Here is an 11,069-nt window from a genome sequence, read left to right on the forward strand (position 1 = left end):
CCTAAGACCTCTCACTGTCCAAACATCTTACAGACGGTAACTTACTGTAAGACACACTGTCATTTATTCACATTCATTCAAATGCAGCCCACACATTCAAAATCCTACACTTTATTGTGAAGTTGATGCTGTTTGAGTAATTCAATCTCCTGCTTCACTTGCATCAGACCACCACTACTGTGAGGCAGGTGCATCTTAAAAGGTCGTAACTGACTGGCTCAAAGAGGGGCTGGCTCATTTATGGGGTTTTTCTTGGATTGCTTCAGTCCAGATTTTGAGCAGCTACCTGTAAAAGAAACCACCGCAGACACAAGGGAGGCCAGTGAATTCTTGTGGGCCCCATGTGCACTGCACGCTTTAATCTTTAATGGCATGGTGATGATAGAGTACTCTTGACCTCAAGGTTTACACACACACACACACACACACACACACACACACACACACACACACACACACACACACACACACACACTCACACACATACCCCACACACACACCCACATCTTAAATCTCTGCAGCTCCCTTTCGTCGAGTCATTCGTCGTGTCTTTTAACTTCTCAGCGTTCCTACAGATTGGTGACTTCCCCGGTTCAACTCCTCAACAATAGGCAGGTCCTACCCGGAGCTGGGGAGAGCTGGCCCGCCATTGTCCCAGCTGAAAGCCCAGTTATTCATTGCCCGTGAGTTAAAGAGCTGACCCCGGTGTAACACTGACGTAGCTGGCTTACAACACTGAGGCCCTTTGTCTGGCCCTGCCTCGTCTCTGATCACCCTGTAATGAACTGGGAGCTCTGTCGAAAATTTACAGCCTTTCGCCTTTCATCCCCCTCGTTGCCTTGTCTTCATTTTTAGTGCTCTTTTTCTCAACGGACATCATTTTAAAGGGTTTCCCTCCCTCTAGAGCCCCTTATACAATAACAATGCTGACAATATGAGATGGGCCATTAATTTCCTCTCAATGGATCCAAGTTGTTTTCAGCTCTTCTCCTGTCTTCCCTCCTTTCTTTAGCTTACTCTGTTTTGTTCGCCCTCTCCAGCTCTATAGGGATGGGTTCCTCCATCCCATAGGGGTCCAATCGACACACACACACATACACACACACACACACACACACATGCACGAGTAGGCAAGAGTGCTAAATGAATCACCTCCTACTGTTCCTATAACGGGGAGTTAAACGCTCTAAATGCTTTACGACATTTAATCATTACCTCACACAGGCTCAGTCCCACACACAGACACAGACACACACACACACACACAAACTGTTGCCTCAAACACAACCCTTATCTGTAAAAATATATATTTTCAGGACATATGCAAAAATATTACAGGATCCGAGCCAAACATTTTTTTTTTTGGTCTGGCTAATATCTTATTTTTTTTCCCCTGAAAATATTTCTTCAATCTGGAATTGGTGATGGATTTCTGTGAACTGCGGATGGACCTGCTGTAATAAATCCTCTCCTTGAAGTGTGTGAGTGAGAGTGCACGTGTGTGTGCACGTATGTGTGTGCGTGTGTGTGTGTGTGTGTGATATCCCAGGGTAAATTGTTTCCTCTAGGCTTTGAGAGGTGGGCATTCAACAGCCTGCCAAAAAAGCTATAGGCGATAATTAAATGATTCCACGCTTGAAAGGAGAGAGAAACAGAGACAGAGAGAGAGAGGGAGAGGGGTGAGAGATACAGAGACGAAAAGGGATGGAGGAGAGAGAGAGAGAGAGAGAGAGGGGGGGGGGGGGGGGGGGTGCTGTACAGAGTGTGAGGAGGGGAAAGAGAAACAGAGAGATAGCTTTACAAAGAGGAGGTTTTTGCCACAGTGTGGGATGGTATCACACTCTGTGAGCCAACACGCGGTTCCAACCCAGTGCCCGCAGCCAGCGTGGCGATAAAGAAACATCGTTAATCAGCCATGTTGGGGGAGTCTAATTCAGGATGGTTCCTGTCAAATGCCAACGGAACACATCTAATTCCAACTCCAGTTTTTCTTCTACCTTTATTTCTGCTGTCTTGTTCTGCAGCATAACGCTTCAAATCAACAGCAATACCTGGAAGTTAGACTTCAAAACCATATTCAGTGGAGCAGCTGGTTCAGTGCTGCATTGTTGAGAGAGTGGAGAGTCTTACTCGATTACCTTTATTATCACTTTACCTTTAATTTAATTCAAATATACAGACCTTTAAACTGAGATAGAACTACATGTAATAGAAGTTTGGTTATTTGCTGTTAAGTTAAAGGACATCGTCATCTAAGTGGAACCTCAGTGTTTTTTTGTAGCGCTGATTAGTCGATTAGCATAAAGAAATTAAAGGGGTATGCAGATGGTTTTGTGTTGTTCAGAAAGTTGGGGGACATTTGAGAGAAAAAATTGAGGGTCAAAATCAAAGAAGCAGAGGCAGATATATCCTGACTTTTGGTCCCTAGTTTGGCGTCAAGCTCCGGAAATAATAAATCCTACATTTCCCATAATGCAGCTCTGTAGAGTCTCTGTCATTAGACCCACTCCGCTTGATAAAGCTACAGTAACTCCACGCCAGCAGATTGTAACGCAGGCTATTCTTAGAAAATGTGTAGTCTCCAAGCCCGAACCAAGACAACCCTGATGATGTCCACCATCTTTCTATTAACCAAGTGCTGAACATAACCATGTTATAAATGCATATTATATTACAAAAGGAGGGAAACCACTGAAATGTGTCAGCAGCTGTTCTTCCATTCAATTGTCATGTGAAATCAAGTGAACTTTTGAAATGTCACAAAAAAGAAAGGTGGATTTGGCGTGTTTCCATCAACTGGTTTTGAACAAATAAACAAGGCTGCAGCGAAGTTTCATCAGAAGTTAGCACTACATGCTACATATGGCTGTAATCCACTAGAGTAGAAGAAGTTGAACCGGAAACAAAACAAGTCAGCTTGGCCATCTATCCCATGTTCGTTAGACAAATGGAGAGAGGTCTTCAGGAATTTGTTTCAATTGGGCAAGTTTTATTTGTTCCTTCACGTCAGCTATTGTCGGCCAAGTTTCATGCTGTCTGGAGACGAAGACGATATAAATAAACATCAAGTAGACGCCGACAGCAGTAACAGTGGATCAGTCATGTGAGTTGAATGATTGCTACTTCGGAACTAATTTTGGCGAAGGCGTTTCCATATCCCAACTTTTTTGACAAAGGCAAAAAACACCCCAATTGAGCATAAAAATGTTTATGCAAAATTGAGAAGGTTTTACAGAATTGTGGTACTTCAAATTGCACATAAAAAGTATTTAGTTTAACAGTGGAACATTTATGTGAATTCACAAAATATAGGAACATTTATTATTTTTTTGTAATAATTTCTGCGGGTATCGGACAGTGACAGTAAGGAGATAACAGGAATTGAGGGGAGGTCATGCAAACAACAGCATTTCACGTGTGACAAATAATTAGTCAGGCATATGAGGTTTTTGGACATGACACCGATGAAGAAGTTCATATACATGTGATGTGAAATATGTCAAATCACACATTTCTTTTTTTGTATCTTATACAATGCTTCTTTCTCCACTTCTCTCACCTTTTATCCACCTCCCATTCAATAAGCAATCCAGCGGTTTAGGAAAAGCTTATTTACATTCCTCAAACTGTCACTCACAAGCAGACACACACACATATACACACACACAGAAATTGTTGCTGCATGTGCCAATTTTTCAAGACTCGGAGCATTCAGTGCTCATCACTTGACACCCGGAGTTGCTCAGGTTTCAATGCTCAAACAGGGGAAAAAAAGAAACTCTCTCTCTGTCTCTTATTCTCTCTTATTCTCTCTCTCTCTCTCTCTCTCTCTCTCTGACAGTAGGTGTTGCATACTAATGTGTGTGTTTCTCAGGGGGGCGAGATGAGGAAGTCCTCTCCCATTACTCAGTGCCCACCAGCTGGGCAGGGGCAAGGGCTACAGCAGCCAGACAGATGGTACTGTCACCCCCTGCTTACACACACACACACACACACACACACACACACACACACACACACACACACAATGGTGTAACAGTGAGGAGGAAGTCATTAGCTGGGAAAACCATAAGATTCCTTATTGAACGGGGGAAGAAGAGGGGTGAGGGAAATATAAAGATAGGGAGGGGGAAAAAAGAGAGAAAGAGGGAGGTTTTATCCTAAACTCAGTTCTGCTGAGGCAATCTGTCATGGTTGAAGTAATTGCCCTCGTCTTGCGTGAATGAAGTGATCTGTCATCGCCCACTGCATTACTGCCTTAAGAATTGCACTGACACACACACATACACACACACACACGCACACTCACGGTTACAAAGCCGTGACCCTCCTGAACGCTCCAGCTAAGACGCATGCAGCTGTGACATCTTGAATAAACCGCCCTTCAAATTTTTTTCGGGGGAGGTGGAGGGAAAAAAAGGAAAAGGACACACGGGAAGTCTCTCTTCTAGCTCCGTCGTTCATAATCGCTCTTTGTCTTAGCAGAGAGGGAGTGCGAGTGTTGCGGGGTGTAAAGTGGGTGATTCTGGCTCTGTTTTATCAGTAAGAGTAGAGTGGGCTTGGGTCTCATTAGGTCAACATCCTCTGGTCTTATATTGTTGCTTATTTGGCATGGTTGACACACTGTGTTGATTGAGAAAACAAAAGGGGCAAGGGGAGGTATAATTGCACTTTAACTGCTGCTATTGGACTAATATTGGTCCAAGTGGTGAAAAGAGACATTAGTCACATTGATTAGGAGTCATTATTGGACTGGCGGGTGGTGCATGAGCTGGGCTGAATGGCTGCACACGTTGGATGAATGTTGAGCATTAAGGAGGAATGGCAGGCGATATATGGAAAAATAATCAAACTAATATTGGTTTACTTTATGTTTTAAATATGATTATGTAAAATAAAAGTAAAAATATTTCAAATACGAATATACACTATATGTATACATGCTTTGCATATAAATGATGTTTGCGGTCGGTGAAACTCAATCAGTTTGCAGATGACAGTATATTAGTAGGTCTTATTCCAAACACTGATGAAGCCTCAGAGCAGTTGATCAGCTGTCAACTGGTTCAGTCAGAGTCATTTGGTTACTGATGGCAACTTTTGCATCACTCTTTTTTCTTTGCCATGGATCAAAATCAGCTCTACGTTTCTTGGCAGTTATCTCCACTGAAGCGGGAGGACATTACAAAGGCAGTTCTTACCACGAGCATCAAAGAAATAATATTTTTTTCTTTGGGCCAATATGGATATTTGGTGTTTCAAAGAAAAGACCACGGATTTTTTTCACGTCATTGCTGGCTGTGCCCAAAGCATCTATCCCTCAGCCTGCTAAAGGACAAAACAACTGTTCAATCTGATTCTTCATCATCCTGCTTCTCTTACGTCAGATGAAGTATTTTACACAAGATTGTATGCAATGCCTATTATTACATTGCCTGCTTCTTTTTGCAGCTTTGTGAATTTGATGTTGTACATTTATACTGCAGTTTAAAACCTCTTTCACTAAATACATATGGGTGTTGGACGCTTGTATGTTTGGAACCACCGAGAAGCATTTCTAACAATATTATGTTGGAAAAGACATTGATGTTTCTTAACCTGTATCAGCTTTACAGTGTGATAATTCAATGCATTTATTTATTTTTATGGCTTTTTGTTTGAAAGATTCTCACCTCGAACTAATTGAAATGAGTCATTTTGATCCGATTCCACATGGGTACATCCGCATGCTAATATCATGTCCTCGGAATTATCATGCATGATTGAAGTTAAGTGCCAATATTAAGTGTCAGTACAGAAAGTAGTGTGCCCCATATCTAATGAAGTGGAACGCAAAGTGCAAAACAAATTGGTAGCATCACCTCGCTTTGCACAGACCGATATAAAGTTGTCAAGATACAGTTGTCGGAATGTGCTGATTGCTGCTTTCTGGGAGATATGACGCAGGTCAACGCTGGGAAATAGAACTGTAGCACAACTTTACTACTTTATGGTCTGTCTTACTCTAAATGGGACCATGATTTACTAAATGAACATCATGCTGTATTGAAGAAGACTTGAAACTAGAGATTGAGACCATAAACTCATTTTTTGTTTACTGAGGTAATAAAGAACTAGAGTCATTTTCATATAGACTTCTGTACAATCTGACTTAGTTTTGCAACTAGAGGAGTCGCCCCATTTTAAAGAATGCAAGATTAAGGCACTTCCACGTTGGCTTCACTTTTCAGACCAGGAGTTTACCTCCTGGTTATCACGTCAACGTTATATCAACCCCCAATTACATCCATCAAGACCGTGCCTTGTGTTGGCTTATGTACATAGAAGCCCATGGGTGAGGATGTTTTTATGCACGTCTTATGCTGCTGGTCTGTATTGCCCTCAAAGGTTGTGGAGGTCTGGGTGGTGGATAGGCATGTATTGCATTGATATTTAGAATCTGTAGGCAGCGGGCCAAGATTTGGATCTCAGAAGCGCTCTGGTTTCTGTTTGTACTCCGATTTAATATTGACCAATCATGTTTGAACAGGCTTTGGTTGAATGCAGGTAGACAAAAAGAGAGAATAAATGTGTAGAACGCAGTAGCCGAAATGCAATCTCGGGACCCACGGGTTATTGTCTGACGATGATTCATCTTTTTATCGGTTTAAAATTAACTTGTAAACTGGCTACTTGTGAAACAATCCAGTCATACATGTTGTCTCGTAACTCCAACTCCAATCTCGCATCTCAAGCTGCTTATTGAAAGGGGAAGTGTTGGCCTTTATTAATTGCCTTACCTTGAACATCCCTTAAAGCATTAGTTCAACATTTCTTGAAATATTCTTAGTTGCTTTCTTGCCGAAAGTTAGATGAGAAGATTGATACAACTCTCGATCTGTTCATATGACGCTGGAGTCAGGGTATTCTCAGCTTTGCTTAGCATAAAGGCTTGTTATAGTCTGGCTCTTTGCCCTCTGACGTTTTGTCAAGACTATACTGTGTTGCATCTTTAGAAGATGATCAGTTGTCAGAGGATTTTGTGTTCTGGGTTTTCCCTTGTTTCATTCATGCTTCGTGTTTTCTGTTTTATATTGATACTCACCTCCTCTATCTTTCTAGACAACTTCACTTTCCGGCCTGAGTGATTGTCAGCTCGGCCCTGATTGTTTTCACCTGTCCCTCGTTATCACCCTCCTTTCCTTGTCTATTTGGTCTCTGTGCTCCATTCTCCTTGTGCCAGTTGATCATTGTTCGTTCATTCCTTGTGCCTAAATTTCCAGCTTGTTTTTCTAGTGTTTGGTGTTTGGGATTCATTGGCTAATATGTTATCTGACATTACCGGCATTTGGACTAACAGCCTTTAAGTCATTTTTACAATAAATAATTGAAATGATTTGTTTTGCCTTCTCATCTTTCCATCTGCGTGTGGTTCTAAACCTGTTATTCCGGAAACCTTGCAAGACAATTAGGGAAGAAGAAGTATCTATAAATAAAAAAAAGAGATCTACCTACCAGCAGCTTCAGACACCATAAATCATTCAATCCGTCAAAAAACAGAAGTGTAATAATGACAAGATCTTAAAGGGAGAGTATATATCTTGGGCGGGAGCAGTGAATTCAGTGTGTCGGTGGGCTTCCTTGCTATCTCACGGTGACGAAAAGACTCTATCGGTCTTCTCGTCAAAAGAAGGGAAGACGTGGATTTTCCAAGACGTCAAACTATTTCTTTAACCATGATCTTTTCCGAGCCTTACCCACACCACAGTTGGTGTGCATAGATATTGTTAAAGGTAGTAACATCACAGCCCGGTCTCATCCCAACTCGTCACACACTGACGCTCGGTCAGGACCCTTGGCGTCACTTTCTAACGCACTGGGTAGCCCAGCGCATCCAGCTGTAATGCTTCACTACGGGCGCAGTAAAGACATGGTTAACGTTGTTGATTGAAACAAAAAGACTTGCCTAGGTTTAGAAAAAACTATTGTGTTTTAGGTTTAAAAATACTATGTTTGGTCGTGTATTAATGACAAGTTTACATTATAGTTACTTGAAAGCCCGGTGCGTCTCATACAGACTCCAAAGGGTGCGTTGTGATCGCCAAGGGGCGTGACAAAGTGTCGGTGTTTGACTCCCTGGGAATGAGAACAGGTTGAACGTCAACATTGGACATAATCCAAGGTTGGCATCATTTCCCAATGATAATATTCTTTTCTGGCAGTACTGATGATGTTCTGTTTCAAAGGCATCCTCAAGAATAGCATACTCGGGAAAACATTTTTTATTTATTTAGCATCAAAATGATCCAATTCAAAGATCCATCTTCAGTCGAGACGCATCAGTATCACTCTTCACAATGGCATACACTTTAAAATGATTTCCTATGCAATTCAATAACCAGCATAACAGCCCTGCAGCAAATGCTAAATATGTGTTTAAAGTCAGACAGGTGTTGATTCATCTTTATGGTAATTTGACAGGAGTTAGTAGAGGTTTTATATTAAATTGCATATATTGTACAGGTGTTACTGTCCACCTCCTTAAATACAGTACCTTAAATTGCAGACGCACCCCCACATACGCACACTTAAACACAAAAACTCCCCACCCTCTCCGTCACCTCCCCACATGCACACTCACACAAACAGACGGTCAAATAGACATACAGTCTGTCATATTTGCGGCTGGTAAACAAGCGCTGAGAGGCTGTTAAAGCCGGCAAGCTGGGTAAACCAGAGACAACAGTGTGCTTAATGAACTGGGCTGCCTCCCAGCACAACATCTCATCATCACTTGGACTTAAACAAACCACTCAGCTGCTAATTGGCCGAGCTGCATGGAGCCGCTGTGAGGAATGTACGCTCCCCACCTCCACTGTTGCTTCTCAAAGGCTTGACAGACAGCAGCAAGACAGACTCTCTGTTATTGAGTATTTTGCACAGATATGTGACAGTCTGGCCTTCTGTTGGGTTTGACTGTGTGCATACATACATGCACTGAGTCACCGTCTTGTGCTCCATTCCACTTTAATTGGTATTGAAGTGTTTGTTTTTTTACACTTTACACTGATTTAATTCCTGAAACAGAGTTTGAGGTTAAAGTTTGTTTATTGCACGCCTTTTCCCCAAAAGCACTTGTCAATCAAACACTGCAGCCAGTGTCACGTCTTGGATTACCAGCTGACAAAGTGTGAGTTTCTGCAGGAAAGCTTGCTCTTTTCTTCATCTGTTTAGCTGTGGTGGCTATCACAGCTGATGCTAACTACTCAGTTCTTCTTCTTCTGTTTATTTCCAACAAACAAATACAGCCCATCACTTCCTGTGTGCCGGGGGATTTCGCCCAGGAAAGCCCGACCAGACACCAGGTGTTTAGATTAGCGAATGCAAAGATTCATAAACTGGGTGTAAACTGAATTATATTATTTTCAAACAAGAATTTATTTATAAGAAATGTTGCAGATATTTCTTCCCCACCATTTATTTACATTCTTGTCTGTGTTATTTCCAATTAATTTTTCGCTGCTGCACCATCTCAGTTTCCCCACATGGATCATTAAAGTTCCATCTTATCTTTGTTATTTTAAAAATGCAATTATATAGAGCTTTTGGGTTTTCATAATCGTATGACTTATACATGGACGTATTTCAGGCTTCTTGTGCATCCAACAATTCATCCATAGGGTTCTCCTGCAGGTCAGACCGACCTTGTCGGAGGGTGGAGATGTTTCCAACGAGTGTTGGGTTTAGGAGGAAGTTGATAGAGCTTAAGCGCAGGAAGCACACCCAAACGGCACATCTCTGCAGTTCGGTAGAGTTCCTGTATCTGCTTTCCTGTACCTTGTGTTTTTTAAGGGAGTGTGCAAATATTTGTGACAAGGATATGAATGATATGGATATTGAGGGCGGATTTCACTCGTGAAGATATTTACACTTTCTAAAATCGGAGATTCATGTTGACGATTTTTTTTTGCCAGAAATTTGCCCAGAATAGATGAATTTCAATGTTCGTCTCCACGGTCGGACAAGTGACAACAAACGTGATACATCACCTCATCATATCACTCCACCAACCTTAAGCATTATTAAAATTACAAGCAAGGTGCACCATGTCATGGGACAGAATGCAGTGTGTATAAAGGTCCCACTAAATACTTAAATGTGAAGTCTGACCTCTTTTCAGGTCGTAAGTTGCTTCTTATATGTTTGCATTTACCAATCCACGTCATTCTGTTTCTCCATAGTGTGGTTTTATTATTGTTTCTTATGGAAATTCCTCCCCAGTTGATCTTCAAGAGCTTTCTTCCTTTTTTCCCATCAAAGGTTTTTTTTTCTCCTTATCTGAATCAAGAGTGAAGATGAAGAGTGTCGTGTGATGTGCACGACACCCTTGTGATTTTTGGGTAAATAAAATAGACTTGACTTGAGTAAATAAGGTTTACTTTTCACCAAACATCTTCCCAGCGCAAAATAATAAAGGGGTTAAAGCCAGGTTCAATACTCCAGATTTATATTCTGAACATTGACATAATTTGATTGATTTATTTATCTATTTGCAATTCATTTTACGTTCTCAGTAAGTACATTACAGTCGCTAGTAGCACGGTGTTACTTCGACAAATTGGGGACCGGCTAGTTTGCTTTCTTAGTTTGAGTCTGATGGAGAGCTGGTATCAGTTTGGTCTCATTGAGTTCATTGGACAAAGTGGTCTGCTCTGGAGGAGTGGAGAGGCGGCTAGTTTCTACCAAAAGAGGAGAAACGCAGCCGTAACTTTGAAGTTGTTTCATTTATATTTTGTGTGAAAGCAGCTTCACTGTGAGGACGAGACTCCTAGAGAGCCGCAGTCTCAGGGGCTAATCTTATGTTTATTAATATTCAGTCAACAAATTGTAAACTGGCTGCTTTTGAACTGCAATGTTTTATTATTTTCTATTTCTACATCCAGAAAGTGTGACATGTTGGTGTAAGTAGTCTCAGTAAAATAAAATAATGTAACAATTAATACATCACATTATTTAGCCGTTGAGTAATTAGTGAAATAATGTGATTACTTGATACTCAATGAGTAACATGGAATGATGCTTTTCACACG

The sequence above is a fragment of the Anarhichas minor genome, unplaced genomic scaffold (genome assembly GCF_050575085.1).
Source record: "Anarhichas minor isolate MPS153535 unplaced genomic scaffold, ASM5057508v1 ptg000051l, whole genome shotgun sequence".
NCBI classification, from domain to species: Eukaryota; Metazoa; Chordata; class Actinopteri; order Perciformes; family Anarhichadidae; genus Anarhichas; species Anarhichas minor.